The sequence below is a fragment of the Varroa destructor genome, unplaced genomic scaffold, assembly GCF_002443255.2.
Source record: "Varroa destructor unplaced genomic scaffold, Vdes_3.0 BEIS01000005.1, whole genome shotgun sequence".
In the NCBI taxonomy this organism is placed as follows: domain Eukaryota; kingdom Metazoa; phylum Arthropoda; class Arachnida; order Mesostigmata; family Varroidae; genus Varroa; species Varroa destructor.
The window spans coordinates 35,760,854-35,788,302 of NW_019211458.1; the positions used below are offsets into that span (position 1 = coordinate 35,760,854).

The window sequence follows — 27,449 nt, forward strand, 5'->3', positions numbered from 1 at the left end:
TTTGTGCATAGCATCACGACTTCTGTGACAGCAGTGACTTCAATCTCCTTAGTGCCGTAGGTGATCGAATCCTAAAGGTTGTATACTTAGAGCGTGGCCACTTGCACGTACAATGGGAATATTTCAATAAGCATCTTTTCCATAGAGAATTCTATGGCGGTCTACGATTGATGGTCGTATCGTTATCTCTACGATTACGACCTAGATGAAAATGTCAGCTCATGACAATGTCGAGTTCACTCTAACATTGAGAATTTTGTGCATATTGGGACACAGTGAAGTCGTCAACGTTTATCGATTCACAAAAGAACATTACTTCGGCAGGTATCGACGATATCTCAGTGGCAACATGCTCCAGTTTTGAGAGATTCATATCGGAAATGGCTCAGAGGTGATCAGGCAGCCAGAGTACGCATGGTAAGCACATTACAAAATATCTTCGTCGCACATTTTCGATTGCTTTTCTATCTATCATCGGGACATTTTACACAATTTTAAACGTTTATACACTCGGAAAGTGTGTATATATCGCTGTTGTGGCGAGAATCTAACTTCGCTTCTGGCTTTTCTTTCAGAAAAACTGTCCGTAGCGAGAAAAGCGTAGCATTTGAGTAAAATGTCAAATTCAGTAGCGGACTAGTTACGGTCGGGATCGTGATAAGCCAAACTATTTTTATTAAAGGAAAAGGGTGTTTTCGATAGGAAAAAACGTTGCGTATATTACTTGCGTGGGGGGCGCGCCCGCACGCAGCAAACGAGTTTTATTTCATATAGATTTTTTTTGTAGACGTTTTTTTTCTTTCATTTAGAAAAATCTATGCTTAAAAATGAACATAGCATCGCAGCTGTTTCTGGTAATCAGTATCATCTTCGTATCAACTGCGCATCCGCCCGTGACACACAGGAGCGCGGGCAAAATCGAATCGTCAGCCAAATCAAAGCACCGAGGAGAGGAAAAGTAGCTTCTTTTAGATATACGTATTGGCGCACACTGTCAATTTCAGACGTACACATGAAAGCTGGCAACGTTACGCTCATACCATAGGTGGTGTTCGATCGCGGTACGTTTTGAGCGGTTGCAACAGAACGCAATGAGAGACGCTGACGAAGATAATAGTCGATAATGCTACCCAAGAAGACGATGTTGCGTAGTGAGTTACTGTGACAAAGTACCACAATTGGTTCGGTTAGGTCGTGTCAGAGCTGTGACTTCGTTTGACTGTTTTTTTTGACATAATAGCATTGTTATTGTTTGTGATCAGAGAACACAGAGCGAAAGGTAACGAGTTAATTCAGCGTTGAATAACTTGTTAATCATATGCATTTTGACGGTCTGTTCATTTTGAAAGCGACAAGCAGCATCGAAGACTTCAACTCCGAAGTTCTTTCTTGAGAGTGAGATGCCCATTGGTTTATACACCCTAAGTGATGCTTTCACTCTGGCGAGTTCTTCGCAGTAGCCGTAGCTGATTTTTTAAAAATTGCTTTTAAAACAATGGTTAAGATTTGCACGAGAATACAGGCCAATCAGTATATGGTACATTTTGGTGTTACGCCATAGATGTCATTCAGTTTTAAATTAGATCGCACACAGAAGTCGCCGATGTACCAAAGCTTCTCGGTAAGCTTGCGACGTCTAGGTTCTCCTATATCTTGGGTTAAGACAATCGTTAGGGGCTGGGTGCAGAAGCTTTGCACCCAGCTCCTAACGATTACCGAGTATGTCTTGACATGCTGTCGACCAAGATTGTGAACAAAAATGCCTCGGTTCAGCGTCCTGTTTCACAAAAACTAGAGTATTTTCGGTAGCGTTCGGGTTCCAGCCGAAGGAATCAACTTCGTTGCCAAACGTCCGATTCTCAAGTGGTTGTTGTAAGATGGATCACTGTTCAAAACGAGCGCGGAAAAATTGTTTCGGCACGTGTCATATTATATTTTACATGTATTACTATCTATTTATTGTGAACTCTCTCAAAAACTGTAGCATGGCATAGCGCAGCAGAAAATATTATTTCTATTTTTGCAATATTTCGATATCTGTATGAACTCGTATACGACTAAAAGAAGCGCCTTCTGTTTAAGTTCGAGATGTCTAGGCCGAATAAACAATGTTTGCTTAATTGTATAGATCGTCGTTCGATTATTTAAAATACTTAGGCAAGGCATGACGAAGCGTTAAAATAGCCAAGTTTTTACTGTTCTGCTTTAATCTCTTAAACTTTTCGCCGTACCACGTGACAAGCCTCAATTTCTCTTACAGTGATTTCGAACTCTGATAGAAGCGGCGCCCAACGATAGATAGAGAAGCTTTTGGCTAACAGAAAACAGCAGATTTGCTTACCCATTAATGGGTTCTTAGTAGAAATATATGTATACGAACGTATGATATAGCCTTGCGGCAAATGCAAAAAACGTCGCTCGTCCTATAGGAATGGTTGCTTCAAATATCTGACGCTAAAGACGTATTAGCACCAGGCCGTTAACGTCGGATATCGACATATGGGCGAGCCAACAATATGCTTTGTTCGCCAGCCTTGATGGTAGGGTCTCAATGGGAATAATAATACTCTTCATTAGTACGGTACAGGATCGATTCGTATATGTCATGTAGTATTGACGACTACGTAATCCTGGTGGACCTGCGCGAAGGCGCCTTGTTCCACAGATTAACCGGCATTGCCTGATTCTGTGTTGCAGGTTGTACATCAATATCAGAATTTCATTAAAACTAGAATGGCATTAAAATAAGTCCGTGTTGACTGCGAGGCAAAAATACACGGGTGTGTAAAATAAAATCTACGATTCTTGTGTTAAGCTTCTGTCCGAAGCGACGAAGGCTTGCATCTCTCCTATCCATATTTATGAAACTAACTGTTGCACAGTGCTGCTATTCGCTAACGAAAAACTAGAAAATAGCGAAAATCTCGGCGCCATTTTATTCTTCGCCTCCGTTCGCTGTTGAGTTCTCCGTCTGCGTTCCTCGGTTGTACCTCTACCTGTGCCGTTGCCGAAACAGATGCCACCTTGTACGACGCTCTCGTTGTCAATTAGGCACGACTAGTTTACCATTGTGCGTTATAGCGCACTCGTCCTAGACGCTAGTGGTACTACGATGCAAACTTTTCAGCAACCCATAGGCTACCAATCCATTCGAATAATCTCCGCAACAAACGCTAGCAGCTGATGACCTCTAAATTCGTGACAAGGTCATTAAGATTCTGTATGATACAGTAGAAGTATTCGTAAAATATAATACACATCTGTATAAACGAAGATGTATGTATTTTACGAATTACAAGCCTGCTAAAATGTTCCCAGTGAATCGTAAGTGACTGATAAACATACTATGTATAATATAATAAACCAAGTAGAGTACTCTTAGTAAATTTCGCAGTAACAGCAAATTCAGAATGTCACGATCGCAGTGTCTCGGCCATGGTTCAAAAGTGAAAAAGGTCAACCATTTGTCTAAATTTCCACAGGCCGTGAATGTACGACCAGCGAAACTCCCGCACAACGCCGGTTAGCGCAACGACGGCTACGTAAATTTATTGAAATGATACACAAAAGTCCTAGGCGAGACCGAGAAAACACTAAGGTGCATTACGTTTGTTCTGGATAGATAACTACTACCAAATACAACCGTCTGCTGACTAAATTGCAGCTCGGATTGCCGTTACAACACTATGTTGCAGTTTGTCATAAGGTGCACAAAATAGCCTTATTTACTTAGGCGAGTTATCATTATTCAGGATGGATATGATTAGCGGCCAGTTTCTGATAGGCTGTGTTCCTCAGTCGGGATCTTCTTGACCTAATAATTGTATGTTTAAGGGCAAGAACCTCGAAAAACACAGAAATTACTAGGAAACCAACATCTTTGCTTATATACGAGGAATATTATCCGCTAATATTACGTAGTAAATGACAAACTTTTTTGCACGTTGGAAGCTTGGACCACACGTGGAGTCTAGCTTGGTTAGCAAAGCTCTGCCTTATCTTTGGCCTAATTGGAACGCTGCTAAAAGCGGATTATAAGGACCACGGTTCGTTTTTGGAAATATGAAGAATTAACAGAGCATAGATAATAATGAGCCGGTGGGTCTTACAGACAAACTTTTAAGACACTATCTTCTAATAATAACATTCATAATTTCTAAATGTTCCTTGGAATAAAAACTGTTCTAATCTGGTGTTGAAAACAACAGGACAATAATATGTTAGCCACTTCGAACAAACCTTACCTAGGTGCGTTTGTCACAAATGCAGCGTATTAACTAAACCCAGAGTATGTGTCCTCATCCTTTATTTAATTTATTGTTTAGTGATACTTAACTTTTTAGTACACCTGTAGTGGCACTCCTGAGCGCCTGTTTTGCTCAGAGCAACGTCCGTTCGCTTCAAACGTCGCCCAGTGTCGAAAGCAATGCACAACTTTTTTTAAAAGATTCCTGAATAAATCTGGGAATGATTTACGCAGGACCGACCCCGAGTGCAGCGATATTGGTGTATTGAGCTCGCTAAAATCTACCTTGGGCACGCCCTATATATGTATACATAATCTGCACAAATATGTATAAATCTGGGATTAAAACTAACCAAGCCTTTTTTCCTATAGGCTTAAATCTACTAGAACCCAGCTGGCCAACTGGCTCTTCTGAGCCTGTTTAATTTTTTCTTCACTACAGTCTCAATTTGCACCAACCACGGTTTATGAAGGAATACGATAAAATTTGTTTTGCCCTCCCGTCGTACGAGTCCAAGTGATAACTATTATTATAGCTATAATGGAATCATCTTCGGGAGTAGTGCAAAGTATCAAATAAAAACTGCTGCTATTTTAGATGTGACTGCCTATCAATGCACGATCGGTAAGACTATGAGTAGGTTGATCGTACTCAGCGCTAACGTTTTTCGCCCGACCTTTTTAGGAGGCGCAATGGCGTCCTGTCAGATACAGGCACCACCACTGCCGCTTCAGCTGCAAATCCAGAAACTTTTTTTTTGTATTTTGATAACGACGCTACATTGAATTAGAAAGACTCTCTGTAAAGATTACGTCGAACGCTTTACTAGCAGACCAAATCGTGGTGTGTATGCTTGGTCGTTCAGGGGACTTCTGATAGGTGCTTTCCTTTATATAGTGTCCACGTAAGAATCTTAACTAATATTTGACACTAGAAACAGATATCAATCGAACAATTATGAACTTTACATGTTAAATCTTGGGGCATTATCCGTCTTTGTTTATCACTGTGTAGTAGCACACTAGTTTCGACAAGTTCAATATATATTCACCATTTTTATTAATATGGGATATGCTAGTTCATAGCACAATCATCTGTTATTGTGTTTGACAGACCAGTAAAGCAACGGGTTTTAATGATGGCTTCGGTACACCAATTCCAACATGAATGTATAAATCGATGATAGTAAAGGGCATCTGTATATGGCATAGCAGGCTCGTTGTCTTTTCGTGAACAGTGCTAGCCAATATTGTATGCGCATTTTCGCATTTCACAGTCCCTTACGGCAGTCGTTCAAGTACTGAATCTGTCGACGCTGGTGTCTGCATACGTTCTACATGGGGCGAACAGCAGTCACTATCGTACCCGAAATATCATAAAAAAAAAAGCAGAAAAAATACCTAGCCACTGAACTTCTCTTATCACGATCAATCACTCGCTATGAATGAATTCATTAATCAGGTAGTTAGGTTTTGTCCTCAAACTGTCTACCTAACTCTCTTCCAAATACCTGAATTTTTCAACGAATTTTTTTTGCCAACTTTTCTCCTTAGCTTTTCCGATGCAGCGACATCTAGCACTTTGTGCAAATTCAGTATTGATCATGTCCAATTCAAGCAAAAACCCTTTCCTGCATCGCTAACTCCATTCTCAGATCGAGAAGCCACGGGCCCGTTTGTGGAGGAGAGAAGCAGGGCCAGTGGATGACCTCGCGTGGCATCACAGCGCCCATCTAAACCCGGGGCACTGGCGCCGAAATCGCGACGGCTGCAAACACAAGAATCCCATCATGAATGCCGGTTGTCCTCGTAACGTGACCACACTCGATTGAAAAGGCTTTCTGTAAGAAGCGCGAAGAAGAACCCCAATTGCAGACTAATGCCAGAATAGAATGTCCCCCTTCTCCTTGGACGCATAGCAGCTACATTTCGTTTTATAGTTTTATAGTGGTACACAGTATGTAAAATCACGGCGACTATATATATATATATATATATATATATATATATATATATATATAGTCGCCGTGTAATGGTGCAGCTGAAAACAAAACAGCAAGATTATATGTAGGCAACGCACGCTTACTCCGAGGAAATCAGTATACATCTTTTGTTATGTGTCAACCTTTCGCGTCTGTCGATGTCTATCTCTATTACAAGCTTGGAAAATCTACTCCTTATATGATAAGGAGAACGGAAAATACAAGATGAACAAGTACAGGTAGGCCCTGTTAAAGGGAGCAAAATGAAATTTCAGCTAGGTTCGAGATGTCTGCAAGCATGTTTGTTTGCACCGCGTCATAAATGCCGTTATGATGAGTTTTTTCTTAAAATAACCCGATTTGCTTTGGCCTATTCGTAAGTGTGACACCGGCATTAGCTTAAGGCATAAATTATTCTCTAGCTGAAAGATCGCTACTGATTGACTACATATGCAGAGCAAGTGTTTGAGCAATATGCAATTATTATAAGGCATATGTTCTGTCCTTTCACATATTCGAAAATTGGATAGGTCGATAGTTTCTAATGAAGGAACTCTTCGGTTTTCTTCTTAGCAGTCGTGTATTGTTCATTGAAATCTTCACTTATTGAAAGGAGTGTCTTTTCAGTCTATGCACATCTATTTATTCGGTAACCAGCTCGAACTAGAGAGGTCGCCGAAACATCACCTGAAGTCTAATTCTCTCCAACTCGGCGATGGAAGACTGACTAGAACAAGAAATCAGGCACAAATCTAGCCGCTTAACAAATAAGTCCTAATGTAAACTTTATATAGATGCCCTTTAAAATAACGAATATACTAAATATTTAATTACGAAACAAAGTATATTCCATAATACCATCCATGGTACATTTTCTACGTAGACTATTAGCTCTATCAATCAAATCCTATTCACATTACCTGATAGTATTTATATATCGCATATATACAGGTAATACAAGGCAACGTTTCAGTATCAGAAACTGTATATACCCATCTAAAACAATATATGGGTTATACGAAACTTGTTGAGTTTATAAAACTAATTTAAAAGATTTGCTAGGTATCTTAAGGATTGGACCAGGGGGCAAAGGACTCCGTGGCATCTACCACAATTTCCCCGTCTCTGGAGCATCTACATGTATTGGGAAGTTAGTGGAATCCTAGTTTCCTGCAGAGTTTATGATGGAACCCATCCACGGCAGAGTGATGACATATCTATTTAGCAGGTTCGTCCCTTGCCATGCGTTGTTTCTTACCGAAGCCGAAGCAAAGAGACCCTCATCAAAGTTCGCGATTTTTTGGTTTCTCCTCCTAAGGTATCTTTTGAAAGCTTTCGTTGCTGGGAGTTCAAAGGCCCTCGGACAGCACTGGCTAAGTGATTTCGAGTTACTTTCTATAGTTCCAATGTTCTTTTTAAGACGGAGACTTTAACGCGACTCAATTGTTTGCGATTCTCAACTCAGAATAGTGAATGATTAGTAAAGCTTGCTTTGTACAGTTGGACGTAAGAGCAATTGGACGGTTCTCGTGCATCTTGAATAACGATAATAGAAGGCAGATTAATTTTGTAGCGCTCTATCTGGAATGTATTCGTATTAAAAATTGCTTACCCCCGTCGATCATTGACTTCTGCTTCATGGTGTGTGATTTTCACACGGCCGAACGTTTACACAAAAAAAGACAATTCTGTTCAAACGAATACATACGCCATGATTTTTTAGATACCGAAATATTGTACAATTACAACAGTTACAATTATAGTCCATGATCTGACTAATTCCTATGCGTGCCCATCGTAATCGAACGATACCGAGACTTGGACGCCATTAAATAGCAAATACAGCAGACGACGACGTAGAGGGGTTTGTTTATATCTATTATAAATAGCTTTTAAAGGCATATATAATTGCATGCCATCTGGATAAACGTGAACGTCGACATTTGTCAATCCCTTCACAAAATGGTCTGTTTTTACTATCATCGGATGTCAAATTGTTTCTAATATTTTCGCCCTTTTATTCCTCGTTGTTGTATAGGAGAGTCAAAATAGCCGAGAAGACGGCCAGCGCCTTCAATTCACATTGGCCACCCAGCACCGTACAAAACGAAAGCAAATATCGAGCGTAAATAGATTGCACACCAAAGCTTTTCGTTCGCTGTCCTGTCGTAACCAGGCAAACAGCATCCGTGCTTGTGTTCTCTAGAGTTTCAATCACAGCAGCGGTGTATATTGCGTCGTCCCACATTGCCATGTTGGCCTGTTTCAGGTCGAATGTGCCTGTGAATTTCTGGACATCTCTATCTAGATTACAATGTATGTCTTATAATAAATAATATACTGGTATTTAGTTATTCACGGTTTGGTTGGCGGAGAGTGAAAGCTATCGAATAAAAGCGAGCGGCTCGAAACTTATAATATCGAAACCATATAAATAAAATCGAAAAACGACAATGTAACGAGATGCTAGAAATTATAATTGTTTTTTTCTTTAATAATCTTAGAATATTTATCATAATGTTTATGTCTCGTCTTATCTGAAAGTTTCAAACCCCATAACACCGTTGGACCTTATCCGACCAAGACTACTGCCGCCCACATGTGAATACGAGGACAGACAATTTGCATTGATTAATGGTCTGTTACAGAGAAAGACTATTTCTTTTTCGAGATGACACAAACATATATGCGTGAAGTCAATTGAACCTCAACCGCTTAAGTCTCACATAGTCCTAAATTAGTCGCAAAGAATATTGCTATCTAAAACAAGAAGTTATTAATGGCTTGACATCGAAGGTTGCCAAATCTAGAGGCTTTAGTTTGTTGTATATGTAGCAAACAGGTCGAATGCAGAAAATTTTCCATCTGTCATTCGCGCCTCGATACATTGCGTCCACCTTATCGAGGCGTAACTTGCATCGTATATAACTTTCAGCGTTCAATTATTTTGCAAATGGCTCGTTAATGTTTCGGGGTGGCCGAGGTAAACATGAACGTTTATTTAAGCATCGCCAAAACGTTCTGTACCGCATCGATTTTCTCTGTAGTAGAATCTTAAATTAGTTCGAATACCGTCAAAAGCGTAACAAACTCTTACAACAAACTGAGCTATTAATAACAGAATAATGACACTAGGCTTTTGGTTATACCGCAAGAGTATGTTTATTTAACGCCATAATATTAACGCGCACACGAAAACTTATATTCTGTGCCCTGGTCATTCAGGAACCGGTTAGAGTTAGGATAATTTTAGAAAAGATTCAGACGGATCCTGCGGAAACGAAATATGGATAAAATCATACCTCATCATACATACGCATAAATCTTCAAAAAAAAAACGTGCAGGTATCATACATTTGTTAGTTTGATGTCTCTGAAGAATTTTTGTGAGATGGAAGATAATTTTTGTTAACTTTTTTGTAAAATCTCTCTAAGATTCTTCGATAAGCTGTCGGATGGATAAATGCTTATTGTATCAAGAAATCTTTGCCTTACCGGTGGCCTCCGAAGCCCGCGGAAGTCCTCGTATCTCCGACTAAATGTTACAAGGATTTTGCTTAAGGCAAAGGTAAGCTATTGCTTGGCATCCTGTAATCTCTAGTTTGTGAAGTGTAGTACATTTAAATAACATCTGTTTTTTACTGAATAGATTAAAAGTTACGCTGGAATGACTTTTCTTCCAACTCAACACGCACGCTTGGGCGTTACCTCGAGCAGCGTGCGGTATCGGTTAGGAAAAATGGGCTCGTTCTGATCTATGCACGATAGAGTACACATGAAATACCAAGAGACGTCATCTTAACACTAAATAAAGCTTTAAAAGCTGGCTGCCATATATATTTTCAACGCCTTAATTTCATTTCGTTGGTTGGGTGGTGAAGAAACGACAGAAGCTGGAAGAGAAACCGCGAGATGAGAAAGAAAGGAGGATAGACGAAGAGAGAGAGTAGGAACAGAAGATGAAGTGGTTCAGCGCTGAGGAGGAAAGTGCGAAAAAGGTTAGTGAGAAAACTGTAACGCCTAAATGTACCGAAAATTGAATTTTCACAAATATGTAGGCCGTGATTGGCGTTCCCTAAGTAATAACTCTAACCTAATCAGTCGCATAGTTCGAGCTGTCGTGCACCAAAGTGCATGGCACTATCACGTGAGCAGCTTAACCTTGAGTGACCAAAATCCAATGCTTCTATAAACGTTCCACGCAGCAAGGGCTCTGACGAAGACTGCACTGAGGCAGTAAAGGCTGAAACCTTATTAATGCTTTTATTATGCGGCATCGTAAAGTTGCAGTTGCTCGGGGCTCCCGTATAATATATAAAGCTAAGCAGAGATTACAACTGAGGGATCTCCGAGAGCCGCACGAGCCTGCATGAACGGGAGGCCGAAGTAGATTCACTGTGGAGTCAGTCGGGCTATTGTTTCGTCGTTTGTATTAAGTAATCGGCTCTGGTCACCTTTACGTCAGAAGCTTGTAGGAGTCTGAAGCGATCTAGGGTATTTTAAGAGATATAGAAAATAGCGGTGTTAACGCCTGAAAATGATCAACATTTGTACTATTAAAAGAATAGTCTTGCTTTGAGTGATTAACCCAAAACATTTTCCATGAAGATAATTACAGAGCCGCATGATGAAGAGATCCTTCCTTGGAGAGACCCGATTTTCCTTTCTTTGTCCAGATACGCAATCAATATTACTACACTGTATACTCGCAGTTCAAAGCATCTATACACCGAAAAATTCTACGTAAATGATAAATAATTATATCAGTACTTATTACTAGACAGCTATGGTGTAAATTGTTATTAAGTAATTACATTTCAAATACGAAACGTATCGGTACTTTGTACTGTCACGTTACAAAACATCAAGACATATTTTTCTTATTAAACCTTCAAACTAGTACCTTGAGTAAAGATTCATCCAATTTGTTTATTCTTTTCTAGCATAATCTTTACAATTATATCTTATTTCGAAGTTTTTTTTTTTATAATATCGAGTGATGGGGCATATCGCTTGTGTAAGGCATTCCACTACAGATGACCTGGGATGAGGGGAAGCGCGGAAATAATTGTCCAAGAACTTTTAAAAAAAATAATGAGACAGTGGGCAGTATTTTATTATTCAGATTAATTCAATATAGACTTACGTTGAAGATAAGAGGCCGTTTAGAGAAGCTAGTTTATTTGCACTATAAGGATTAGCTGGACATTGCTGTCCATTAACAGAAGCGTGTGAAGTTTGACTGTTTTCTACGAAGGCTTACAGCTATGAGGACCCAATAATATAGCGATTATCGTAGGATGATCGCGATAGGTTTTCTCTTAATAAGGAACGGATTCTAATGCTTGAGCATTAGGTGACGAAGTCGTTGGTTTTCGGAGTGGGCCTGAGAGGCGCTCTCGTCGATGCGAGCTCTATGTTCGAGTGCCAGTTTTTTCACACACCACAAAATATCTATTAGACAAGTGGACTTGGATTATTTTACATTCTACAAACAATTTGCCGGCCCAAGAATAACCCACCGAAGCTTACTAAATAGTGGTTTCTGTATTTCCTATAACAAGTACCTCTGAAATGGTCATGTTTTAACAACGTATGTACGCAATCCAACTATCGTACAATTGTATTTGAGAGATTTAAGCTTATATTTTATCATCTATATGACTGATGAAGAGGACCACATTGCAGTTGACGGGATAGTTCTTCCGTAAGCTTCTACCGCAAAAGAACAATTGTTTGGCGTCTCTTCAGCAAAGTTTCTCATCTATTTCATCTGTCCTCGTAACTAACTAGAAAAAAAAAACTGTCACCTTAACAGTTCCAAACAATTGGAGCTTAACTTAAATTCCCATTGAGTTCGGATTCCGCTGAAATGTATTTGTGATAATGTCGATTGGATCGAATAAACGACCCGTTGCCAAGATAAACGAGCCAGTTTTTAGCTTAGCGTTGATGCAACGTAAATAATAATAATAATAGGTACCAACGGTGTCTTCATTATACTATCGAGTACATAGCGTTGAAAGGTAGTTGGCCAGACTTCCGATACGGGGCATCAGCTTCGATGCACGCTTAGATCCAGCCATATGAGCCGGCGTCTAAAGACAGCTTGGGGCAGCCAAATATAATAGCGACCTCAAGAGTCTTTATATTAGCTAAGTGTTATGGCCGAATCGCAGAAATTACTCCTTTACTTTATTAAGCAAACCTATCTCTGCACGTCATATTGGGTATTTGCCATCTCGAAAGGGTATTCATACACCCATTGGAATATCCATTAGGCTTATGTCTCAACCAGAAAGCAAGCTAATTAGCGAACTAGGACATAAGCCATTGTTTCAGTAAACGACTTTTCCTAATAGTTTATTTTTATTGTATCAACTAATCAATGACAGTCTGTTGGCGTGATGTTGAAAAAATTGTACCCTATGAGGATTTGCGTTGTGAACTGAATTTTGAACGTTTCTATGACATACGTAATTAGGCCTAATCAATGTACGGTGAACTATTATAGCCTTTGTACTGCTAACTCTGTCCTCTTTATAGAGTATATAAAATTTAATAATAACTTATTAGCGATTCGGTGTTACTGTTGTTACTTGAAATTAGACTTATTAAACTATCTGTAGAAGTTCATAGTTTCAGTCTTCTATCGGCTATCTTGTTCCATTCACACGTCGAGTACTTACCGGCTGCTTGACGCCATGCTTGTGAAATCAATGTTTTATTCTCGGTTAGAATCTTCCAGGTTGATACAGAAGAAAAAGTAAAGAATGCCAGCTTTGGCGCAATAGGAACTTTGAAGCTCGCCTTTATTGCAGCCAACATGCAATAAGTAGCTCTACCCCAGCATTCAAGTTGCTGTTCAGACCCATATATATGCAGGTAAGTGGAATTGTCATCGCGAGTGATACGCGTGATTGATTAATACACTTGAGAAGTCGATGCAAGTTTAAAGTTGTAAAATTGACTTAGTTTAGGTCAACCTAGGCGTAGTTTTGTTTGAAGTTCGATTTGCCGTCGCAAATGTTTCCACTATTATCTATAAACCGCCAGATGCTATATTTGAACCTCAGATAAGGGCACCGTAACAACATCAGCAGCGGAAAGAGATGTCTGCATTGGGTGTCTCAACTCAATAATTATGAACGACTTCTAGAAATTCGACTGAACATAGGACCTAGGACTCAGTTACCTACTGTAATCGCAAATCTCATGCGATAATTTTAGGCTGTGTAGAATAACGGCTAATAAACGGATTTGTTCCTGTTGTTCTCATGAACTTCTGATTTTTAGTTATTTCGTTAGAACAGATGTTTTGAACCCGCAAAAGGATGAGCTTATGAGTTATGAACACTATCTATTATTGCTATAATATTTCGAAACCTGTAACTTATTCCATGAGACCTATGTAATCTTCGATTTGCAGGCTGAAAACGACAACGACACACTACCTATAGTACACACTTATATCCATTCGTACCATATATTCCCTTTAAGCAGGTGGGTTTAGGACCAGTCCGTCTCGGGAGATAGAAGGCCGAGACATCTTTCGCCTGCCGAAATGGTAATTGGTCCTTCCGTCTTTCTCGCTTGGCTCGCCAGTCTTTGCTCCTTTGCTCCTTGCTGCACCTCCTGCATATAGCAAAAGGAATCCTTCGTTCAGGAAGCGTTCCTATGGCCAAGTACATCTCTTAGCGTTTCATCCTACGGAGCAGTGTAATAGCGGGCAGTAATGGTGATGGTGCTCCTGCTGGGCTAGTGAGAGTTCCTTTGTAGAGCCAACCGGGACCCACAAGGTAAGCCAGCGATTTGTTCGCTTGTCACGGACAGACTGAGCGCCTTCGGGACTCCACAGGGGCCTAGTGAGCATTTCCCCTCTACCCGAGAACAGCATACCCCACCGCTTCTCCCTCAGACGACAGACAGCTTTTCTGTCTCCTCCACTGGCGGGGTTTACAAATCTTTCCCCAACTCGTCTGCATTCTTAAAGGCGATTTGTTCATCGTTTCAGGTACAGACTGTAACAGACCGTATATTCCTACCTTTTACCCACACCTCTGTAATATCTTCGTTTAAGTGCAGATTTACCAAGCATGTCAGTTAGGACTCATAAGGAACATTCGAATCTAAACCGACAGCGATTCTCCATCCCCTTCTGACTCCAGTTCTAGTTCCTCGGCAAAATGTTTTGACCATTTACCGACCTCTCGACGTTGTTCAAAGCTCATAGAATAGCTTAAGAAGCAAACATTCGAATAACTTCGGAGCATTCTGTGCATTTTGGAAACCGTGTTTTTTTTATACAACTTTCTCTCTTTCATTTTTTCTTTTTTCCGCTTCATTTCTATACGATTCTGTTGGATTTTTCCATTTCGTCTGCAGACTCGAGATCCCAGTGCCCATGCACGTCTGAGACCCACGATCGGCCCATTGCCCAACGCGTTCCAGTCAGTGAGAAAGAACTTTGCAATGCGAGAACGTTTTCGCTTGCCGAACCCTTCCGCTACATCTCCGAAATTACCCGCGTGCAGGGAAACTGCGTAGTCACCGTTCATACCCTGATTACATTTTGTAAGCAAAGGAACGAAGCCTGACACTTTAGGTCACTTTTCGGTTAGCATTTTCTTATCTAGAAACACTGCTGTCGGATTGAAACCTCGGGGCAAAATTTTTTCGCCGGAGTAGCACTATTTGACTTTCGTATGATCGTCTGTAGGCTGTTAAATGATGACGTGAGTCGGTCAAACACTTATAAACGGAAAATTTTCTATGTGTTTCCGCTACGTTGGGTGTACCATCAAGGTTGCAGGAAATTACATAAAAATTATACGGAACACTCTGAATATGCAATTATAAAGACTGATACATTGCAATTTATGTATGGTAAGCCGTATTTAATAATCGTGTTCCTGTTCTAGATTTTATTTAATAACCGTGCTCCTGCTTTTACGCATTGTCCTATGAACAAAAATCTAAGATTTTTGCTCATAGAAGAATACGTCCTTAGAACATACTGATAAGGTTCATTAAGGTCTCAGTTACCTAAATGAGACAATATTTAATTCTTTGAAAGTAATATATATATATATATATATATATATATTAAAAATTTAATAACGATACAAAACCAGTGACCATGGCAGTTGGCATCCGATGAAAACTGACAAGGTTATGACACGCCTGCTGGCCACTTGGTCCGCCATTATTCGAAGCAGGAATAGTATCAGGTAAGTAATCTTATGTAATTTAGCTAATCTAGCTACGGACGAGACTCAAATTTTTTAAATAACAGTCTCTCTAATAACGCTCTTTGTCATTGCGTATTTGAAATATTTATCTACAGTTCCGCTTTTTCGTGGAACATAACTGTAATTAACTTCCGTACCATTAAACATCGTACTGCGCCATTGAACATAATTTTAATTCAAAAGGTAGCGCCGCCGTTCTCAATTGTAAACGCGGATTTGGACATTATTTAGAAGTGTACTTTTTCCTAAAAAAAACCGTAGCGATCTAATCCATCTCCCTGAAAAATGTGTACCTAAGGTACGGCTGTACCTTTAGCTACATGCTTCATGCTTCCGTATCACTATATGATCAATCGGTAGATGCTCAGAGAGGGCTAATCTTAGAATAAGGCTTGTTTACTCCCCCTGACGCAGGCTAAGCCAATGTTGTATGGGGAAATTTTATTAAACTGCTATAGGCCTTGGTAATAACTAACGTTTGTGACCAGACCACACACGCATACGATGGATGGTGGCTACCGTTATTGTCGACAGCGAGCGAGCGTTAACAAGCGCATAAAGAAGGCCCGGTCATATGTATGTCACTGAAGCGGAGGGACGACGTAGCACATGACGTCCATCACTCTTTAGTCCTACAAACATAAGGCCGAAAAGGTTGGCGTGTCATAAAGCTGCAAAATACTAATTGCAACACATTGTAAACAGAGCGGGGCAAAGGTACAGGTTAGGAGAAGCGTGTTGTTAACTACCATCATCGACGTCGTATTTAAATTAGCCCAATGAAGGTAAAAGCCGCTATCACACTCCTAGCGGTGCGTGTGGGAATGGTAGTTGTTTTTTAACAGGGTTTCAAGGAGGATGCAGTGCCCATCTTACTGTCGTAAAGCGATAAGTTGTTCTTCAACGACATCTTCCTATATGCTCTGCTGTCAGTATGAAAGAAAGGGTATAGCAAAACGCAGGTTTATGGACAAACGGCTTTCAGTACAAAGTGTTTTGCACTACAGGGCAGAAAACGGACCTTAAGTATGTGTCGAAACGGTTACTCTAGGCGCCGTGAGTTACAGTTGTTGTACGAAACAATGACGATGTAAACGGAAAAGGCCAAGATGATTTTTACGAATAGCTATATTTAATTATAGATATAATGTAGCGTTCTGTATGCGGACCTGTTTCCCGGCAGGCCATCCACCCGTGTGTCCAAAAGTGTAAATATCATTTTTTTCATCGATGCAGTACATCGGCCGCTTACAGCTACTGAAACATGCCGCCCGTTACAATGAGCTTATCTCGCTCAGATCACATGAATATAACGTCAGTCGTCCAGAAGTTTAAAATGTCAATCCCATAGTCGATTAGAAATAAAAGAAAATCTTGTACACGTACAGAATTGGTCGGACGATTCGAAGGCAATAATGAAAAAACCGGCGTCAGCTTAGGGAAGTGACAATATGGTTAGCCTTGTAGAATGGATACTTGCTACGGCACTTTCCCATTCAGCTAATACGTTTTTTCTCATAACCTTGAAAAGTTATCCACCCGAAGTGGTTTAGCACAGGCCACCTAGAAGGGCCCAGCATAAATCTAAAACCAGTTCTATCGTTTTTTTTTTTTTTTTTTTTGTAGAAGCAGAAAAGTTCGAGCGAACTGCGGTACAACAATGAAGACGTATTTAGTTGTACTTCGTTAGAATTAATTCAATGTCACACAAATACCATGCAAACAAGTACCTAATACTGACCCCGTGACGTATACACTGAAAACTCTTCTATTTTGGCTGCTCTTTTTCATTTCAAATCATAAGTATTATAATTCGGAACAAAAAAAAAAAAAACTATTCATTTATATCTGTCTGTCATTTTCGAAATTAAAAGTGAAGTGTTTTTCCTTGGTACGACAAATCGGAGGTCGTTCTACAAAAATGCTTCCATCTACCTACTGACTAGCCTATAAAGCACGAATTCTGTACGTATGACGCTATTTTCGCAAGCTAATATATATATATATATATATATATATATATGAACAACAATGGCTTTATATGAATGGACTTATGATGCTCGAAGGGTATTTTGCTCATCGGGGACTGAAAAACAGTTAAGGAATAGCGAGTTCCGCAGTATATCGTCTGTTCAGATGAACCATCGGTGTAACTCACTGGTAAAAAGCGAACTAACATGGAGAGCTCGTTGATGTACGCGCGATCACACAGCTCTTTTGCATACAGGGAACAGAAAAGCCACATAGATAGAAGGCGCAACAATCTTACAAGAATAGAAAGGTTCTGATTCTGCCTCGAGGGAGAACAGAAGCTAGAAGCGACATTTGAATTGCAGCGGAATCCCTATTCTTTTCCCCTTCACCTCGTCCTCGTTCCACCTCTTCTACCATCTTCATCAAATAGCAGTTGCGCGTTCATGACCAGCGTCTTATCCACGTCTCTTCAAATGCAACTATAGAGAAGGCAGATCTCCGAAGCGGAGTCACTGTTACACACTCCATAGCATGGCGAGTGCTCACGCTTTCATCGAGCTTAGGCCTTCCTTAGCGTAATATTATTTGATGTTTGATGTTTGATGGCCGTTCAAACACGAATAGTTCTCTGAATCTAATAAGTAGAGAACACCCTCGTATGGATAGAGATACCCATCACTGACTCTTGTAGTAATAAAAATTAACTAATGAAAATTAATTAGTTTTTAAAAGCCACAAAATATTTATGCATAAAAGTGCAGTGTCAAGAAGCTGAACAAAATGGACCCGAATTATCGATTTATTGGCCGTAGAAAAACGAGTATTAGGTAACTATTACTGCACAAATAGGTATGTATACGTATAGCAGACGAACGAATTAAAAAACAATAAACATAATACGAAAAATGTGAACTTTTAACTCAACATAATGAAATACCATTCAAATAAGATGTTCTAAGCCGCCGATGGCGGGAATGCGCACTAGAACGTATTGAGCATATATACTCGAAAAGTCTACATTCTGAATTCCCTTCTGAGTTGGTTCGAGGACTCTTACGAAGCAGCGCGACCCAAACAAGAAGCCAGGTACGAGGTAAAAGTCTACGCTTGGGCTGTGTTGAGAGTCCTTTAGCCACACCGTTTACCGGGATAATGCAATGCCTTGTGATATCCTATCCACCGCGAAACGGTAGGGCCTTCTTGAGAGTGGTGCATACCAAGCAGGCGTAGAAGGACGAGCGTCTCGCGATTGTAGGAACTAACCACGTGCGGAAAGTCGACCAAAGAATTCTCAAAACCGACGAGCTGCCTTTCTCCGCGCATTCGTTAGAACCGCTTGAATGAGCACGAGTTTCAAAGCCGACACTAGTCCCCATGCCTTCGCTTATTTTAATCACTAAGCTCTGATAAATAGATAGATAGATAGATACCCACTTGATGGCCTTGAGCTTGTTCAGGAAAGCGGCCATGTCTAACGAATTTTCTCAAAATTTGTTTTTGTTCAATGGACTTGGCTGGAGCAGAAAGAAAAACCAACTGGAATTCTGTGATAGTAAAAATGGATTGTTAGTTAATGACTAATCGAGCTGATCTGCAGTATGGTTTATATTAACTCGCATAAGTGTTTATGGATATAAACAAATTATTGTGTCATCTGATATAGAATAATAACCGTTTTATTTGTATGATCTTTTTTTATCTTTGATTATATACAGTGTTGTTTTAAAGACAACTAATTAATATAGCTGATCGCTAGAGGTAGAGCTGTTCTGAGCATGCGCGCTTCTCCAGTTGTCGTCTCCCGGCCGGTCAAAATATTTACAAACTACCGTCAATTTCTAATTAAGCCAACGTTGCATACAGCGTAAAAGTGAGAAACATGTCTTGCTTGATCTAACTTTATATCAGTGGCACCTTCTTACGACCATGTTGCTTGCTTGGAACTTGGCAGGTTATACGTATGTGACCAGACATTTTTAAGGAATGGTTACTCATCATAGTGAGTGGTCCACATAACGGGGCATTATCGCGTGTAGTACGCATCCAACCACCCATCATTACCAGAAAAAATAAACATCGATCCATCGACATATGTGTGATTGACATATACAGTTGTATGTAGATTGGATCGTGCCAGCTAGCCTTATCGTATTCACAAGTGACCGCAGTTCTAAGGTCTTGTTTGTTCGGTTTTTCTATCACATTGACTCTAAGTGATACTTCACTGTAAATATATAACTTGTTCCAGACCTTGACGTGAAACAGAAATGAAACAGACTGTCTGTAGATGGCATACCTTCAGAGCTTAGAGCACTTAACCCATTGATTGGCTGGTATTTACAAACGCAAGCCGTTGTGTAAAAGCACCGTATCATTATCGGAAGCGAAAATGTATCCCACTACTTTAAACTCTAATACAACCCAATTGAGTCAACCCACAGGGCCTTCTGAACGAAATCTGATGCCTAGTTTCTGCGCGCTGCAATCGCCAACTCGAAATATGAGCCGCGCTTTAATTCTGTGCTTGCCTCAAATGGCAAATAGGATAGCTAAGGCATGGCCGGCATTTAATCGCTTTTCAAATTTAGCGCCATTCGTCGACCACAGAAAAGTAAGACAGGGGCGAGCAGATACACATAGGCAATATAATTTTAATTCAAGCTGGCAATAGACCAAGAAAACTGTTTATGGAAGAAAAAAAATTCACGCCAGGCTGTCGATAGCTTATGTCATTCTATTTAAGGTCGTCTTTCACTAGATATTCGATCACATAGAATCGACCTATAAATTATCAGGCCTACAAACAATTCTAAGCTTTGTTCCCATTATCACCGGAGGTGCGAGAACGTTTACATAATGTATCTACGAATTAATCGCGACACGAACAAGAATGTCAGTAAGGAAAAATATCGACTCTATACGTTTAAGCAAATGCTGTATAAGTGAGTAATTTCGAAAAGTCGCGCTGACTTTCAACATTTAAACTTTTGTTCTGGTTCTACCTTAATACTGTCCTCCCGCTTAGCTTAAAGCTCTTGCTAACTCGTCAACTGGGCAAAACGGACTGTCGTCTCTCTAAGCTACACGCCTTATGGTTGTCCATGAGGAGCCGCTCGACGGTCTCTAAGTTTGAATAATTCGTCTTACGTCAGGGGGTTTCTGATGACGACGCTATAAGCAAATAACATAAGTAGACGACAGGCGCCTTCTATTAACGAAGTGATGAACGAGGTATGGGAATTCAGGGGTGGAAGGCCCGAAATCAACTCAGCCGAACATTCGATTTTACAAAATCGTTATAATAACACACCGCTTTCAAGAAAATGGCCGATTAATGCTTCAAGACAGTAAACGACTCAATGAGTGTGCCTTTTCGCATCTTGTTAGCTGTCCAAGGTTCAAGACAAACAGTCACTCATGTACATAAATGGCGCCCGTGGACAGAAGCACTAAAATTACGATCCCGACTGAAAGCTGCATGAAAGCTAGAAGTTCACTATTCGTGTCGACGAAACGCTAACAGGCGAAGTTATTTATAATGAAAATAATAATAATAATGTAATAATAGTAATCCTACCGCCTTTCCTGGTGGTGACCCGCTCAATGTAACCCTTACCGCAGCTGTCCTGTGCGGGTAGGTAGTCGTTATCATCATCGGATTGCAGCGTGAGAACGCGAAGTAGCTGAAAGGGTTGGCAACGATAAATTTTTTCGAAGCACGTGGGGTGGATACATGGCAAGATGATGAGGTTCATCACTGTGACGAGGTTTGCTGATTCGAGTCAAGCTGAGACGTATGGCAGGAAGCAAGGGGCAAAGACCTAACTAGGGATTTCCGAACTTACCTTGTATTCTCAGCCTCGTTTAGTACCCTAGTTGAGCAACGACAGGAAATACTATCGAGAACGCAGTAACCCTTGACTTCGATTTGGCCTTCGAGCATCCATAATGTTCGTTCGTTGCTTCAGTCGGCTGTCGTCCTGTCTCCGGTGTCGTTCTCCTACGAAGAGTACAATTTATTAATAGCCTGCGTGCCCGCTTCGGCCTCAAAGCAAAAGGTTTGAATAGCTTGGTCGGTGTCGTCTGTCTGTTGAAGCGTGTGAAAGCACAAAAAAAGGATGTCACGAAAAGGAACATGCGGCACGGATGAACGGCAACGCGTGGAGTGCCACATTATTAAAATTGCCTTCAAAAAGCGACATCAGCAGTAACGGTGGCTTCGAAACGGTATTGTTGTTGCCTGCTTCTGTCTGCTTTTCCTCCCTTCTTTACTACACTCGGTTTCTTGAGTTTGGTGAATGATACGAACGAGGAGACGCAAATGCCAAAACGCACGTCTTTCCTGAAAGCGCTAAAGCCATGCAGATATTATCAGAAATTTACGATTTTATAAAGTCTCAGAATAGAGAAGCGCCGGGGACAGTGACGCCGGTTGTTGCAAAGCAGTATGTTGCCAATAAGAGGACGTCGACAAATGATAACGCATTTTTTTTCTCGCTCTTCTGGCTGGTTGTTCTTGATATGGTCATATTGTTAACGAAACGCAGTCACCTAATAAACATTGGCCTCTTTGGAAGCGGCCTCGTTCATTTTGAATCTCCTGTTATGCGATCTGCGACCGCATTCGAACACCGTTAAGACAAAAGGAAATCATTAGCTATAATAACTTGAAGCGTCCGCTAGAAGAATGGACAGTAGACGTGTCCACTTGAATAGATTATTTCGCTTTAATTTTTAAAAATTAAAATTAAGTTAAATTTAATTTAACTTAAAAAATTAAATTAAAATAATTTAATTTTTAAAGTTTGTATACCTCATTAAATGGTGAATACGATATCTTCGTGTTAACTTCCCGCGTAAAGCGTCCTATTGTACGCCACGTAGGAATCAAGGATTATCGCCCAATCGATAATGAACACGTAATGTTAAAAATATGGTCTTCAATTTACAGCATTACTCTAAAGCAAACATGCCTCTCCTCTCTCATGTCTTTTGCTCTTTTTTCAATATCTTTCTGCTTTAGATGTAGAAAGTGGATATCGAGTGAGGTATTGGTGATAAAAAAAAAACAAATAACGGTGATAACTAATGCCGATTTGTCAGCTTCGAAAATTACTCTACAGTGTACCTAAAATAAAACCAGATATGGCGCATGTTTATTAGCCGTCCATCAGTATATCAAGTGTAGAAATGCACACAAGATGAAAAAACACTGGAAGTTCCTCTATTCGGTGGTAGTATTGAATCCATTGCCTCGCAGTAAGCCAGATGAAGGCAGTGATATCTAGAGCGGAAGTCAAAGGTTGACGAGTTTGACTATGTACGATGGATGAGGAAGGATCAATAGGTTCAGTACATCGAAGTAAGTAAGCTCTTCGATAAGGTCGTAAGTTCTCACTACCGGAATTTAGGTGCTCTTGCCCAGCAATGAAAGTGCCTACCACAAGAATTATAACTACGGAAAGGCAATCCAGGCAGTAAGATTGGGAGCTACTAGACAGTAAGAAATGTTATTCGCTGGCGGTGTCTCGTGGCCTCTTCGTTGCATCCTTGCAGGGAGCAAAAAGTTTGGCGGGTAACAAGGTATGCTTGCCCTTTTATCCAGTTCTTTGCGACAACGTGTGTTATATAACGTCTGCTTGAGATCATGTTTTGGCTATCCGATGAAAACACCAAACGGTAATTTTGAGCAGTAAAACACACTTCACAGAAAACTTGTATTTTCGATTTAACCATATCTGTAATATTATATCAGACTGAAAAGTCTGATTACATGAAATGTTTACAAACCTCCCTACCAGTCTCAGCTCGCACGCGTTTGTAAGAGGTACACCCTATTTGCCCTACATAAGGACAGCGTAGTAAGAACATTGCTGCCTACCGATTTAGTAGGTCGAGCTCGAGTTTGCCAATCGTCACAAAAACTGCGAGCGCAACAATTGCGCAGCTATAAAACAATATGAAGTTAACAGGCTAACACAAGGCATTGCTTAACAAGCCCAATCTACCCTAAGCCTCCAACTGTACAGATAACCGTTTATAATTTAAACTTGCATACATAAGGCAAGCGTGCACAGCGAACACATCATATACAGTCTCTAATTAGATCTAATGTCGAAACTTAATGCGTAATAAATATTTATTATTGCTTAGGAACTAAATTATTGGAAACAATATTATACCAACAGAGTTCAAGTAATTCAATTAACTTCCTGTGAAATTACCTGCATTCCTGGTTAAATTCAACATTCCAAATATTTATAAAGTTTAAAATGACCATGTTGAAACATGTATCAGCGCCGAGTTAAAAATAAAATTCCAAAAATTATTTGTCTTAAAGTTAATAGTTATTTTAGAACTAACTATATCCTTCGTTTGCAATATTAGGTTGGTGTATGAGCAATGGCGTTTTTTTCCTCTTTACCTTACCTCCGTACTGCTTGTTTACTTACTTACAGTTAATTTGAAAGTGCTGTTGTTCCTACACCGTGGCCCATCGTGATTCTACCGTGTAAAAACACAAGCGTTCATCCGAAGTAAAGGCTTGAAAAATGCATTTTCAGCTCACATGTGTCTGCTGCCGGGCATCTTAAATCTGTGGGAGCTATTCAAATATTTGGAGCCACGTTCCCATAAACTGAATGAAGAGCCCGAGGAAATACAGCTTCTCGTTGTCTCTAAATATTTCGCCTGGAAGCATGCAACGCGCAGTCATAATGACCGCTTTCGTTATGGAACTGCTACCAGTAAGCCGAAATGATGTTTTTACGTTAAATGAAACAGGGAGAGAGATAGAGAAAAATCGGTTGTTCCAAATGTTACGCCTAAATCAGGTTCATGCCAAAGCTCCATCCTAAAAAGACCGTGATTTGCCAATGCCGGATCATACATGTTAAAACTCATTAAGGCTGTCCGGCAGAAGCTTTAATTCATTTTCTTTTTTACAGTCACCTATTTTCTCTAAACCTCGGGCCGACAAATGGTCACTTCTTTCAATTACTGGCGAACGAATTCAAAATAGTACATTTGTCTGTAAAGAAAATTTCAAAAATTACCTAGACGAGCTCGTCAATACCAAACCCGGAATTTTTGACGAGACGGATTAAATATATTGATTTGGAAAAGCCGGGGCGAATAGACATCAAATTAGAATTACTTATACGCCAACTTAGTATATTTATGGCATTGTCACAAATTTTATGTTGAGATATCGTGTATAGTTTCTCTACTTTAGCGATGTTCACACAATATATTTATAAATATCTAGCTGTGAGAAGTATACCTGGCAGACTTTGAAGATGAATAAATTTTTGGCTTCGTGTCTTTCAAATTTGCCTGGTAAACAAGCCAGTTTTTCAGAAAATACAGCAGAAAGAAAAATTCTTTTGGTCTCAAAAATCAACGCACCAAATGTATCGAGAGAGAAAAAAAAAAAGAAAGGAAGCCTTAAGCGAAAGCACAATATGTAAAAAATTTTAAGAACGAAAAATGGAAATCAGCGAGGAGGTCACCAGATATCGGTATCCATAGGGCAAGAACGTATTACTGCAGTCAAGGAGACTTTTTGTGAAAGCCGAACCTAAAATTTAAGGGCTCTGTTGGCCTAAACTGGCACTTCATGTTTAATGTAGTGTAAAATTATAACTTGAATCCTGGAAATGAGGAAACTGAGTCAAAAATAGGCCCCCCCTTCCCCGGATTGAATCCAAGCCAGCTGGAAATGCGTGTAGTATAGTATAGTATAGTCTGGGTGCAATTTGCGGAAGTTTAATTAACAGCAAACACGCCTGAAGCATACAGACACTATAGACGAGACGTGGCTCAATTTCTACGGCCTTTCGGAGAGGGACCAGACGAGAGCAGTTTGGTTTCTCGGTGACAATACCAGCCCTCATCGCCATGCTTCAGTGGTTTCTTGGACTCAACAAAGAAATATCATTCTTAGCTCATTCCTCCGATCTACGTCCGTGTGATTACGAAGTCCTCCATGTTCTAGGAAGGGCAACTGGTAAGGAAGCATGTTCCGCTATCGATTTGCTTTGAGAAGCCATAGATAAAGAAATGGGACATGTGGGAACGCGAACGGTACGCATATGACTGTTTAGAAGCCGCCAAAGCGCTTCGTCAGATTCGCCTATAGCAGTCTAATTACAGGACAATAACGTCAACCTATTTCAATGTATTATAAAACAATATGGTTCTTATATTAAAACTGTGCAAACAAAACAATATAAAATTATTAGAAGAGTAAGCGCAAGAGGCATACATTTTGTGTGACCTGTGCATTACCAGCCTGTCAATATATAAAATTAGTTAAAATATTGTTTATATTTTGATTTTCTGATAGTCCCAGATACGATGCTTCCAAACCTGTACGCGAAAACGCTTTCCTCAGATGCTATTGTATAAAGCATATCCCAGAGTATCCTGGCATTGCACGCTGTACGATGGCGCACCACATTCTTATAATTATGTGCCAACAACATAACGGTACAATTATAGCAACTGCGGTTTCTACCGTAAACGAAGGCAGTAGTAGTAGTAGTAGTAGTAGTAGTAATAATAACGGCAGTCAGGCGGCTCCAAGATAAACCACCGCCGATAGAAGAATATCACATTTAAATGTAAGAGACGTCCAAGCACCCATAATACTATAATTAATCAAAAGCTGCCGGGCAAAGCTATGCCCCCTAGCGTTCTGATTACTTTCGCATCTAATTCCATTTAGCGAGATAAGTAAAACAACTAACACATTATTAGGCCTTAAAGAACTGCTAATGCCACTGAAGTTAAACAGGTATTTGAATAGTTGTTGCCAAATTCCGCTTGGGTCAATATTGGGTGACGTCTTAGAGAATGACGGACATTCGATTTATCTCACATAACCGACAAAGCATGCTTATTATTAAAGTTTTTTCAACAGTAGTCCTTTCTGTTCCTCGTTATTCAAAGTAGAATGGATTAGAAGGCAAGGTTAATTTCCGGCTATAAGGTTAAATAAAAAATTCTGACTGTGTATAATGGACGATTTTGCCTTTTTCTTTGTCTTGATCTTTAACCATTGTTTTTTAACCACACTGGCGAACCCTACATATCTTAAAATGTGCAAATTGAGACACACACGTACGTATTTCAAGCCTTAACCATGCGGCACAAACGTCGATCATGTTCTATGTTCTTCTCATAATAATCATAAGTAGATTAACGTTTGGCAGCGAAAATTTGGTAGGTGGTTTTGGGCGCACGAAACTACCCCGGGGAATCGTAATACAGAGACATGATAATATGTATTCAATCAATGAAATATGGTTCATATGCCACGTATCTAGAGGAAGGACCATTGCTTCTTAGAAATTCTATTTAATTTCTAAGAGTACGCATGAAAAATCTGGAGGGAAAATTTAATAAAAAAAAAAAAAAAGGGGTATGGTAACGCGCCCCTTATAGTGTGTCCTTGGGGTTGAAAAAGACGAACGTGGCGCATACGGCGTACCGATATCAGCGAGACAGGAGGTTTGTGCGGGTACTGGTTTCAGGTAAGTCTTCTTACTGTAATCGTTACAGAAAAATGCCGAAAGGTATTGCCATTTACTGGATCACAGAGTCAAGCATTATTGGATCGTGGATCTGCTGAATACTTTTGGTGGACTTTACGTGACAATAGTTTTTCAGGAAAACGGGGTCCTATTGTTTCCATCATGATTAAGTACTCTCTTCTTTTTTTTTAACACGTGGCCACTTATTTCTAGGCGCAAATATATATATATATATATATGAGATATCTTGTTTCCGACTCAAATCGATCATTTCGCGATCAATCGAAGGGGGATATCGGAAATGTCTGACAGCATGAAGAAAAAGAACAGATGTCTGAGAATGATCAAGCTAGCTCCTGCTGTTAATCTCTATCTCGTAAAGGAAAACGGATTTTACCTTCGCATGAGACAAGCGCTTAGGTGAGCTTTCTTATACCATCTGCTTTACATAGCCTTCATT

General features: G+C 40.0%; 1 long non-coding RNA gene across 5 annotated transcripts; it reads left to right on the plus strand.

Annotated features, from left to right (window-relative positions):
* Positions 1 to 779: 779 nt before the first annotated feature.
* LOC147755616 (uncharacterized) lies at positions 780 to 26,472 on the plus strand. 5 transcript variants are annotated; one of them, XR_015329380.1, is made up of 7 exons: positions 780 to 1,279; positions 8,267 to 8,544; positions 9,664 to 9,796; positions 10,110 to 10,226; positions 12,967 to 13,113; positions 13,729 to 14,242; positions 14,614 to 17,472. It is a non-coding gene; the product is annotated as an uncharacterized LOC147755616 (long non-coding RNA). The 5 variants fall into 5 exon arrangements; XR_015329381.1 differs by lacking the exons at positions 13,729 to 14,242; positions 14,614 to 17,472 and adding an exon at positions 13,305 to 13,491 and having other exon boundaries at positions 821 to 1,279; XR_015329382.1 differs by lacking the exons at positions 12,967 to 13,113; positions 13,729 to 14,242; positions 14,614 to 17,472 and adding an exon at positions 23,912 to 26,472 and having other exon boundaries at positions 832 to 1,279.
* The last annotated feature ends 977 nt before the right edge of the window (positions 26,473 to 27,449 follow it).